The 13,198-nt window shown below is 38.3% G+C and overlaps 1 protein-coding gene across 7 annotated transcripts in view; it reads left to right on the forward strand.

The window, feature by feature from the left end:
• Positions 1 to 13,198, forward strand: part of LOC106882916 (regulator of G protein signaling 12) — a 105,888-nt gene that overhangs the window by 57,166 nt on the left and 35,524 nt on the right. Inside the window, exons 1-2 of one of the 7 annotated variants that reach the window (XM_014933751.3) lie at positions 8,678 to 8,923; positions 12,600 to 12,681. The exons of 2 other annotated variants lie outside the window; for them this stretch is intronic. The gene's annotated coding sequence lies outside the window, so the exon portion shown is untranslated. Of the gene's footprint in view, positions 1 to 8,655; positions 8,924 to 12,599; positions 12,682 to 13,198 lie in introns of those variants that run through there. 4 more of the 7 variants (XM_014933752.3, XM_052972898.2, XM_014933753.3 and 1 more) reach the window with 4 other exon arrangements.

A 13,198-nucleotide genomic window follows, 5' to 3' on the forward strand; every position in this document is an offset into this window, starting at 1 on the left:
ATGCGTATTTCTGTGTTTAAAACTGCGTGAAATGAACTGACATGGAATGGAGTAAATAATATATTTTCCTGCACTGGCTTCTTCGACTTCTGAGCTGTTTACTTCCAACCTCAGTTCTACAACTCGTCATCAGTTACTGACTGACATGGTTCCTCTTAGTTAACACAAAATAATATAACAACGAATGCTTTCACAATTTCAGCTATAAAGCATTAGTCTTTCTCTTACTAACAATGTTGTTTATGTTTTCATCGTATACCTCTGTGAGTGCATGCGCACGCGCGCGCGTGCTGTTGTTCGAAGAGACTTCATATTTTCCTATAAAACCGTCCCGTAAGCTTTATATATCAAGCTTAATTTATAACACTGTATTAATAATGTTTTTTTTTTCTTTCTCTCTACATTTTTTCCCTCTTAATCCTTTCTGTCGAAGAGCGTACGCTCGAAACGTCAAAGACTTTTCCATTCCTCCTGAGCGTTAAACCAATACACCTGCTTGTTCCTGTCTTCGTCTTTTGTTTTCTGTAAATTTGAACTATAGAATATTGAGAGAGAGAGAGAGAGAGAGAGAGAGAGAGAGAGAGAGAGAGAGAGAGAGAGAGAGAGAGTATAGGGCAGGAATGAGATATGTAATGCTTCACGTGGTGATCTGCAGTTGCGATAAAACAGATTTAATTAAGTTGTGATGTAATTATAAAATTATGAAACAGATGAAATTAACAACATTGATCTTAAATCCGAAAAAAAGCAGAAAAACTGTTTGAGTGTTAGTATTTTATGTAGTCAGGATTTATGGTCGGTCAGAAAGTTACCTTTGGTTTCATGCACGTCTGTTGTTGCTCTTAGCAATATAGACGACTCCTCACTGGCCATAACCAACAACTATATTGTGTGTGTGTGTGTGTGAAGGCATAGTGATTAACGTGTTACACTCACGATCGCAAAATCGTGTTTTCGATTCCCAGATCGGTGTTGCGTTGTATCCTTGAGCAAAACACTTCATTTCATGTTGTCCCAGTCAACTCAGCTGTAAATGAGTCAGCCTGCGACGGACTGGCGTTCCGTTTCAGAGGGAATGTTGCCCTGTACACATAGCCAACTGGCTGGCGCCAATCGAAAGCCTCAACAATGCGAAGAGCACTGTGACCAGCGGTGTATTACATCATTCTATAGTCTGGTCGATACAGTAATACAGTGATTTGTGCGTGTGTATGTTGGAGATGTCTGGTGTTTATTCAAGGTCGAATCTTTGTAGGTCGCTGCGTTCATTAAAAATGAATTAAGTAAAACTAATTTGCAATGTCTGTCATTCCAAACCTCCGAAACAAAAAGCTTTTTACTTCACCATTTCTTTGCTGCCTCCCGCCCCACCTCCTCCATGAATTTTTTTTCATTTTTGCAAAACACACGGAGCTTTACTGCATCCTATTATAAATCCTCTTTATTTATCTGTCCGTCCGTCTCTGTCTAGCTCTGTGTTTGTGTGTTTGTATATGCATGAATAAATTCACACACACACACACACACACGTCATTTGTTCCTTCATTCGCTGCTGACAAAGTCACGTTCACCGATGCCTCCACCTCAAATAGTTTTTTCCAATTTTTAAATGGTCTCTGACATTTAAACAACGTTTATTGTTGTTGTTTAGTCGTGCTGCCCAAGTGTCGAGTGGCATTCTCGAAGAACTGAAGAGATTCTTGTGGAGGCACACAGCCATCAAGTACTTGCACGATGTCATTTAGGGAAAAAGACAAGCACATCAGCAGATTGTTGTTGTTATTTTGTTCTTATGGAATCGATCGAAGTTTGTTTGTGCGTGTGTGTGCATCAGTTCGCGAGCATGGGTGAATGGTTTAAAAACTCACTTTTAATTCGCAAGGTTTCGAGTTCGATCCCACTGCATGGCCTTTTGGACCACTTGGATTTCTCGATCGCCTCAAGAAGCTTGTCCGATGAATTTTCTCTTTACTTTCAGTGTATTGTGATCAAACTTTAAAGGTTATTTTAACGGAACATATACTCTTTTACTTGTTTCAGTCATTTCACTGTGGCCATGCTGGAGCACCGCTTTTAGTCGAGCAAATCGACCCCAGGACTTATTCTTTGGAAGCCTAGTACTTATTCTATCGGTCTCTTTTAAGTTACGGGGACGTAAACACCACCATCGGTTGTCAAGCGATGCTTGGGGGACAAACACAGACACACAAACATATATATATATATATATATATATATATATATATATATATATATATATATATATATATATACGACGGGCTTTCAGTTTCCGTCTACCAAATCCACTCACAAGGCTTTGGTCGGCCCGAGGCTATAGTAGATGACACTAGCCCAAGATAGCACGCAGTGGGACTGAACCCGGAACCATGCGGCTGGGAAGCAAGCTTCTTACCACACAACCACGTCTCTCTCTCTCTCTTTCTCACACACACACACACACACACACACACACATATACAAGGAAGATGAAATATTCCATATTTAATATCTGTAAATGAATTAGGTATTTCTCCAGCCCTAATTCTGCTACTCCCATTAATTAGTGGATTGACAGAGCTATACTTTTGGCACCTCCCAGTTACCACTACAAAATTTGAAAGATCTTTTACTGTCTTAGATGGCATTTGAACTTTCTTCAGGTTAACAAAGTTATTTAAAAGAGAGTGAATTGGGGTCCGAATTGTTGAATATTGTAAATCAACATTTTATTTTTGCTTGTCAAATCGACATTATATATCGAGCAGAACTCGATATGTACATATTAGCTCCCGCTAATCTATTACACCTGAAATACATTTGACCAATAAAATGAGGTTTACCAATTTCAACTGTAGTACACGTTTCTGTAGCAAATATTTGTGTGTGTGTGTGTGTGTGTGTGTGTGTGTGTGTGTGTGTGTGTGTGTGTGTGTGTGTGTGTGTGTGTGTGTGTGTGTGTGTGTGTGCCGCCCCCAGACCCCACAAAAAAAAAAACAACAAATATTGCCCCCGGATTTAACCAGGCTAAACGAGACAAATAAAGAAACCAGTGTTAGACGATGCAGCAACGCAGGTTATCAAATCTAGAGGTCGTGTTTATGAACACAATTATGACTCTGTAATTGATGTGTTCTGCTTAGTCGGGAAGACAGAAGTGTTTCCTTGTAATTAGGATTAGCAATGTTTTTCATTTGGTAAAATAAATTTGTTGTCATAGTATTTTAACTGGATGATACTGTAATATAGTAAGGTGTATTACCAGGGTATATATGTGTGCGTGTGTGTATGTGTGGGGGGGGGGGGGGGAGTTGGGTATGACAGCTACATGCACATATCGTGACATATTTCAGAGCACTTCTAAATACATCCATATTCTATATTAACAGATAAAACATACGCACATACTCACACACGCATACATACATACATACCTTCCTCGGTACGTATATATTTACATGCATATTTACATACATACAATCACATATACTTCCGCCTGCTCGTTCCTCTTCTCACATTGATAGACTCTATGTAATCAATCATGACGGTTTTTTAAAGAATATGACACGTTTTATTACCATTTCGTTCTGTAAAACATTCCTGTAGACAAAGAACCTGCCACCTTAACACCTCTAAGCACTCACTAAAGCCATAAATCGTTTCTTACATCAAGTTTTTGTTGGGAATAGCGAGAGAAGAGGAGAGATAAAAGCAGAAGAGAGTGTTGAAAAGCGTCAGTGGCAGATTGATGGTGTGTTGGTGTGAGTGGTAGCGATGGTAGAGTGGTTGCTGTTGTTGTTGGTGGTGGTTTGAATTTCTCTTGGAGACAAGGAAACGGCTGTTTAATATTTCTACATACCACCAAACACACACATGTTCCTACAGACCCATCACTCTTCAGTGCTGTGATTGATGATGAATGAATCTTATGTAATCCTGCATGGTTTAATCTGTGTCCTGTTGTGATTTAGTTCAAGATATTTATCACGTGACTTTCTCACAATAGGCTGGTCAGTTCCAACTTCTTGCCTCTAAATGCACAGTTAAACTTGTTTTTAATTTGTCGAAGCCGGGTTTGATGCCCTCCTCGGCCTTAGGGTACTCACGGTCAAATGAATTAAAGGTGCTCCAGCTGTGCCGTTGCATTTCTTTCTTCCTTTTTTTTTAATTCACATACAAGATTTCTCTGATTATGCTCTTCAATGTGGCTTTGAATAAAAATGTTTTGGGAGTCTGTTGAACAATAGTAAACAGTTAGCTTTTGAAAGAACATTTTAGGAAAGCCCAGGGTTCTAGTTGACCGGGTTGCCCCTTTGACCACACGTGGCCTATCTTACCTGTCCTTTCCGAGTAGCATTCTTGGAGCACTTACCGCAGCTCTGACAATGTAACCTTCGTGTTTCATGCTGAGAAATGGTCAAAGGGCCATTCTCGCCGCTACCACGCCATTCCTCTCTTAACGGCTTCTAGTTTATTCACCAACTCTCCGTTTCTTTGCCACTATTTCTTTGCTAAAACTAATCGATTTCATTCTGAACGCCCTCTTCAGAATGAACTACCTATTATTAACGATTACCTCGTCAACTGTCGTTTATCTAAAAGACTAATGTGTTCTCTGTTAGCGTTGCACACCGAGAAAGACATTCAAATTCCTGTGAACAACGCCATCTCTACTACATATACCAAAATGTCTCTTCTTCATTTGATGAACTTTGATTGTTATTTCTAGTAGATGAAGCAACCACATATAAGTGCTCCCGTCAGCCACGTAACCAATCTTTTATTTGTAACCGTGAAATATTTCCAACTGCCGCCCCTTTAACGATCGTACTTCCTTTTAAAGTCATTTTGATGCTGGAGATGGCGAACTTTTTATCACTTTCTTTCCTGCTGTTCGACTTTGTTGCTGTTAACTTCGTACATTAAACTGAACAGCTTTCAGCTGTTCAAAAAGGATAAGCGCCTACCTCCTCCTCCATACTTCTCACCCACACATCCTACCTACCTATCTACCTACCTGCCTGCCTAACTATTCTGACTACTTGTCTAAGTGCTCCCTCTCCATTGTCTACATAATATACACCTACCTATTTGCCAAGTTAACTAGCAACCAAATACTTACGTGTGCATGCATGCAAAACTGTTTATATGTATGTATGCATATGTGTTTATGCATCTATCTATCTATCTATCTATCTATCTATCTATCTATCTATCTATCTATCTATCTATCTGTCTGTCTGTCTGTCTGTCTGCATGTATGTATGTATGTACGTGTGTGCGTATAAACACACAATAGCACACATCTGCGCCGTGTTAATAATGCGTGCATACACTAATTTTTGTCTCCTGGTCTGTGCACATATCTTTATAACGTTGTCTGCATTTATCTGTGAGTATAAGAGTGCATGTGTGTCCACACGCAGATATATAATACGCAAGATATACAATATATATATATATATATATATATATATATATATATATAAATCTGTATATATATATGTGTGTGTGTGTGTGTGTGTGTACATACACACACACGATGAAATCTCCCACAAGTCTCGACGAATGATGGTCCGTCAGTTCAGCTGCTGATCTACAAATCCACAATCGAACTGTTAGCTTCTTCATACTCTTCGTTTATTTGGAATGGTAAAACCTTGTTTCTGACCAGCGATACGTTTAGAAATCTCCAGAAAAATAACGCACAACGTACGCTGACTTCGCTGCACCGAGGACCGCCCAATGTTTTATTTCGGAGAAGCCTCTATTACACACATAGATTAACTAGAATTAAGTGGTGTCTTTCATCTCGTGGACCTGATGGTGTGCCGCAAATCGACGTGAGATTTTGAAGCTCCAAAGCTACCTCACCAGGCCGCCCTGGTGACTGAGACAGTTTAGTCGCTGACGACCTGACCATTAAACAGATTCTGTTAGCTTACACGTTACCTGCAGCCTCCTCACACGACCTGATATGTCATATCTATCTATCTATCTATCTATCTGTCTATCTATCTATCTGTCTGTCTGTCTGTCTATGCGCGCGTGCGCGTGTGTATGTGTGAAGGTGACCAAACTACATTGCTGGCAGATATGTTTTAATCGATTAATTAACAGTAGATGAACTTAATGACAAATAGATGTAATAGAGACAGCAGATTATTGTAACACTGAAAGATTAAGATATTAGCAGACAAATTAGTGTTTGTTGGCTATATATCTACACATTACACACACACACAATAACAATAATAATAATAACAATAATAATAATAATTATTATTAATCTTATTATTATTATTGGTCGACTTTACCTTTCATCATTTCAGGGTCGATAAATTAAGTACCAGTGAAACACTGCAGTCGATGTAATCGACTAGTCCCCTCTCACCAGAATTTCGGGCCTTGTGCCGTTAGTAGAAAGGATTATTATTATTATTTCTGCTTGACCAGGTTGGAGCGTCTCTTATTTAAATTCTTGTGGAAGGGACGCATTTCAATGGTCAGCGTCCTCTGAGTGGCGAATTATGTATGCCGTGGCTCCTAATGCGCACACACGCTCTTAGGTTATGTCACCTGCAACGATTTCTGGACAATGAACGTGTGTGGGCTCCGTTGGCGAGGTTCGTCTTCCCGCAGCTCGTCTCCTTGACGGAGCTGCAGTCCTGGGTGAAGAAGATACCGAGACTGGGCACCTGGCACCTAGAATATCGTTAGGCGCTCACAACTCTCTACCAGTCGGGTAATGGAATCGGTGGATGTTCCGCTTTAGAGATTTATGGAGGATTAATGACGGGGAAGTGAGACGACGTTCTCGGGGAGACTCTGGGCACCGACGACAACGAGCTGGCTAGTCTGTTCCGGAGGACTTTCCGGTCGGGAACTATTATGAATAATTTCCAGGTGTCCTTGCCCTAACCACTACCGGTTCGAGATAAACTCTACAGGCACGGATTTGCTGTCAGACGGGCCTGTCCGAGGTGCGTGCAGAGTGACGAAACCGTTCTGCACGCCCTCGTTCAGTGTCCGGGCATTGCTAACTTGTGGGGTTATGATGAACAGCAGCTGTCACGTGTGAGACGGATCCCTCTGTCGGCCGAGTCTGTAGTCATGATCGCACCGCTGCCATCCTTCAACTGGGCAGGTAAAGCAGTTTTCCTTTGCCTGGAGGTTGTGGCGAAAGGTCGTTTGATGGACAAGGCTAAAAGGCATGAGGACAGATACATTACTTCTTGGTAGAGTTCCCATTGACGTCTTCAAGTTTCACTTGAAAAGGAAACTGAGAGTGGAGAGGGAAGTGTTGTCCTCGAGTGAGTTTATCGAAAGGTGGGTGAAAGCTGCGAAAACGGCAAGAGCGGAAGGTACCTCTCCAAGTGTAGACCTGTGAGTCGGAGAGAAGGAATTGGAGAAGGCACTTACTCTTGGGGTTTCAGGGAAATCTCGGACAGTGGGATTCCTCGATTAGCCCTAGAGGCGCTCCTGTATCAGGAGGGCCACATCTCTATCATCTTCCCCGCCACATTTGTTAAACCTTTGTATGCTATGCTTGTCTTTTCTTTTTCAGTGTATTCCGTCCATACTTATCTTTTTTTAATTATTTCATTGTATGTAAACCCCGACACTTTATGTCTGTCTCTGTATTGTCCCCCTCATCCTTCACCCTTGTAGCAAATAAATGAAACCATCATCATCATTATTATTATAATTATTATTATTGTTATTATTTAAAACAGTTTGATTCGGCTCCATGCGATTTAAAGTTTCTCGGACCTCTAACAGAAGCCCGTGTCTTTCAGGATTTAGATCGCCGAATCGAAAAATACGGGAAATCCAAGATTACTATTTCCAGTTACCATCTTGGACTTCCTGTATTTCTCCATTCGGTAATCTAAAGCCTGAAAAACTCGGGCTTCTATTATGTGTCTGCGCTTGTCCCCCTAGCATTGCTTGACAACCGATGCTGGCGTGTTTAACCTAGCGGTTCGACACAAGAGACCGATGGAATAAGTACTAGGCTTACAAGGAATAAGTCCCTGGGTCGATTTGCTCGACCAAAGGCGGTGCTCCAGCATGGTCGCAGTCAAACGACTGAAACAAGTAAAAGAATAAGGAAAGAGAGAGAGAGAGATTAGTGACCACTACCTCTGAAAAATGCATGGGTAGAAATACATTTTCGAGGGTGTAGATTACTTCCCGGTGATATTTCAGACACGTCAACCTGATTTAAAAGAAAGAAAAAAGTTACGAAAATTGGTTTTAACAATGTCTGAACGGCGGAGGGAGAACTATCCGAAACACCTAATATATATATATATATATATATATATATATATATATATATATATATATATATATATATATATATATTTTTGTTCTAAGTTTTATCCCCAGAACTAATCTACACCCACCCGAAAAGGCCTTTCTATGAAATTCCGTTTAAAATTATACGTTTTTCAAAAAGCTATAAATAAACGTAGTCGGTAGAGCATCATTCTATAGTTATGTCCAAACGGGTTTGAATAAAACAAATCGATTGTAAAAGGAATCGATATTTAGTGACCATCGATAACAAAAAGGAGTTTTGTCTGGGCTTCCATACTTTCTTCAGTTGACCAGTTTTTCTTTTTGTTTTTCAAATTCGCCTCTAGTCACTGGGCTGCAGCTTTCCAGCCAATCAATGCTCGAGACTTCAGTCACGTGACTCTTAACCGTTCTTTCTGTCCAACTAAAAATCAACAAAAACAACACCAGTTGTTCTCATTCTCATTTACTTATTATTAATTAATAGTTGTTTTCATTACACGTTAATGTTTTATTTAATCCCCTCCCCCTCCGATATTGTTAAACATCCGACCCTTATTTATTTCGTCATCGATCGGACTTGATGAATCTATAATAATTGGATGTTAAAGAACTTTTAAAGGTGAGTTTCTATTTCCATCGAATTAAACCTGGTGCAGGTAAACAGGTGCAAATTGTTCAAGCCATACTCTTCCTATTTGTGATTTGAGATTAGAGAAGAAAAAAAGGAGTTAATTTAAGCAATATTGTCACCGATTATCATAAGACTGAATACGTTTTCCACTCGTTTTATATATGAAAGAAGGGCTGATTGAATGGATATGGATCCCTCATAACAGCACCTTACATCATTTGAATATTGTGCGTGCGTGCGTGTGTATATAACATAGGCATACCTACAACTGTATGTATGTATACAGGAAGCTTGGAACTCGAAGTAACTTTCAGCTTCCAAATATATAATTTTATTTGCCCAACATTTTTGTGCTAAAATGCACGCACGCACACACACACATACATACACAGACGTGTGTGTATGTTAATTAGACTGATTGCAAGTTTGCTAATTAACATACCTCAGTTAATTCTTTTAAAGTTGCATTACTATTATTACTTGTATTTTCAGCTTAATTACACACAAATTTAATTATAAAACACACACACACACACACAGCTGCCTTGTAAACTTTGTGAAAGATTATCTTTTTTCTGAATGGCTAAATCGCTTAATCCATAATTATCGTATTACTGATTAATTGTGAAAAAAAAAAAAAAAAGTCAATAAATCGATTTTAAAAGAAATTCTACTCTAAAATCAATAGTTTATTTCTTGTGGATCACAGTGGCTCTCAACAGGTGACACACAACTCGGTTTATTTGATCAGCGTAACAATGTATATGACGTGTGTGTGTGTGTGTAGATATGACAAATATGTGTGCGTTGCGAAGAAGAAGGCATTCCTACTACATATGTATACAAGGTAAATGTGTATGGATATAAGGTGAATATTTGTGTGTATGTTTATAAGATGTATACCAGTGTATAGAGATAAAGGTATATACCGATGTAGGCATGTGGATGTATATAAGATGTTTATCAATCTATTATACAGATGTGTATAAAATAAACACATGTATACGAAGGTAAAAGAAACTTTTTATCTGATAACGGTCTCAGCCATGATGGTCGTATCAATCTACCCCTGCGTTAATGCTGAAAGTATAAATCGCTGGGATGCCAAAGTGAAGGTTTATAAAGTCTAAAAATTAAATTTTGTTGGTGTCACCCATCTTACTACACGAAACAGGTCATTAAGGAGTCAGTCATCTGTGTGGTCGATTGACATGCTAAAGATAACTGCCCAAAAGATACGTTTTCAAAATTTCAATTTCTCACTCCCCATACCAATTTTTTTAATTTTTAACTCTTTCGAATTTTTTTTTTTTTTTTAAATCCACGTAGAAAAATACAGACACATTATATGTACTAGCTGAATGACCCGGCGTTGCCCGGGTTACTGCTGTTCTTATTCAGATTAGTAAACAATAAATATGAAGCTCAAATGAATAAATTGTTGCTGTTTCTAACTCGTAAGCAAGCAACATAGAGTTGGCCGTGTGAGAAGCATGTAGTAGAGAGATCAAGTCCAACTACCTTGAGGGATTGATCTTGAGATTTGTTGATTGAACGTACATTCACACACACTCTCACAACTAAAACAGACACACACACAGATATACATTCATGCACACCCCAGGATAACACACACACACTCTCTCTCTCTCTCTCTGAATGTCTAACACTTTCATTGTATCTCTCTCTCTCTCTGTCTCTCTCTCTCTTTAGATGTATGTCAGTCGTCACAAAAATGTACGTGTGCTTACACACACATATTTGTCAGTCATCACATGTATATGTGTAGATGTGTGTGTGTTTAATTCTTTAAGGAACGCGCGCATGCACACACACACTCACAGACACTTATATAACGAATGTGACGTCGTGGTGGTGGCATAAAATGTCCTTTACTACACTCGCACATATAAGACGCTCACATACATATACTAAGATTCACACAGACATACATTCACACACACCTCAGGGTAACTCTCTCTCTGTGAATATTTAAACACTTTAAATGTATCTCTCTCTCTGTATAACGGCCTATCTCTTTCCCTGTGTGTGTGTGTCTCTTTCTCTCTTTAGAGATGTGTGTGTGCATCAGTCGTCATTAAAAATATATGTATACTCACATACAGTCATCACATGTATATGTATGTGTAGATGTGTGTTTAATTCTCTGAGGCCTAGCGTACGTAACGAACGCACAAACACATACACACTCATATACAAAATGTGATGTAGTGGTAGTGGTGGTATAAAATGTCATTTACTATAGTTGCCTATAGAAAGATTATCTATGTATTTAATCCAAATGAAAATAAAAATTGCATGTTGACACTCGCGGGGTCTAATAATATTACCTTGTAAAATTTGATCTGATTTGGTCGAGCTGTTTGAGAATGCATAGGAAAGAGAGAGAGAGACAAAGAATTTTATACACAGAGAGAAATATACCACATTAGGCGAAGGTAAAATATATTTCAGATTTAGCGTCAAAAACGTTATACCTGCTTTTCTTCATGTATGTATAATCAGATGTAAATGTATATACATTATTAGATTAAGTAGCTACACCCTATATAATAACAATAATAATAATCTCTGTTATTTCGACTCACTGATTTGATTAAATTAGTGATATTTAATTTGTTTTGGCAGCTTTGTTTTTATCTGTCACTTCATTCGTCATCATCATTTTTATTATTTTCTCTAGATCTCTAAATTGTTCACTCTCAACATATACATACATTGCACACACACATAATCATCATTTAGCATCTGTTTTCCATGAACACATACATTCAGATTCAGATTTCTCTTCTCTTGAATTGATTCGCCCCTCCCCCGCCCTCCATCTTCTTTCGCCTATTATCTTCCTTCATATTTTCATTTCTTCACACTTTTCTTTTTCACCCCACCCTTTTGTCATTATTCTGGTTTCTCACTATCTGACCGTACCCCAAGTGTTTGAATGTCCGTTTTACTATAATTTTACTCCAGCCTTTGATATGGATATTCACACAAACTTATTTCACATGGACAGTTGTAGGAGTCAGTGTCGAATTTCAGGCTGTTTTATCTGTAAGACAACTTTGGCTCAGCCTTTGTATATATATATATATATATATATATATATATATATATATATATATATATATATATACATATATATATATATATATATACATACATATATATATGTATGTATGTATGTATGTATGTATATATATAACTTTATGAATGCCGACTCGCCCCCATCTCTCTTACACACTTACACCAACGTTAAATGTATTAAAAAAAAACTGTACAGTTCATTTCTGTCCTAGTAGTTCTTAAGTTTTCGGTTTCAAGCCTTTTTGTTCAATTTTTTTCTGCTCTCCTCACTCACTTGATGTATGTTAATCTTTTCCTCATTTTCTCTTTTCCCCATTCTTTCAGTCTTCCACCCCCTTTTTCCCTCTCTTCCACTTCTCAACATTGCTTTTCCTTTCCACATTAAATATTTTATCACGTTACCATTCTAATTCTCGTCATTTATTACAGAGCACTCTGTGTATTTTCTCCCTTGTATTCACTTTTCCTCGTTGTTCTCCCATCCCTTTATATTATACTCTCTGTTTACTCTCGCTTGCCGACTGCTGGACATTTTCTGTATTTCCTTCTATCCTTTCAGTCAATCTCCCTCAATCTATTGATTGGTCTATCACGTTTATTCCAGTGCCTGCAAAGTGACATTATTTCACCTCTTCTGTTGAGTAAGTATATTTTGTTCGTAATTATGGTATATTTTATGTTCAGGGGTTATATCTTGAAACCATTTATGTAAGGAGTGGAACTGTCTATTATTAACCTGTTCAGTACTATCTGCACACGTATGTCCTACTAGATCCAATGAGTAACTCTGATTTATATTAATGTATTCAGTGTTGAAAGGGTTAAATCTCAAACATTCTTTACTTGTGTGTATTTAACTTTGTGTGTGTGTGTTGCTTTCATATACTTTTTGTCAGTTTTGTTACTCTTGCAATAGCTTATTGTCTTGTAGATTGGTTCGTTTTTTTTTTCTCTTCTTCTTTTGAGTCAATTTCCATTTTGAACTACGGCACTTGTACTTGTTTCGGGTTGGCTACAGATTTCTTGATGTATTGTTCTTTGTGGCTTTCTTGCGTTTTTTCTCTTTTTTGTACACCTATAGCTAACTTTTGTGTTGTTCCTATTTAATACCTATCAGTAGTCATTTGAAGTGTTAGAAACCCCCCCCCCCCCTCTGTC

Source organism: Octopus bimaculoides, chromosome 14 (assembly GCF_046866305.1).
Source record: "Octopus bimaculoides isolate indiv1 chromosome 14, ASM4686630v1, whole genome shotgun sequence".
Lineage (NCBI taxonomy): Eukaryota > Metazoa > Mollusca > Cephalopoda > Octopoda > Octopodidae > Octopus > Octopus bimaculoides.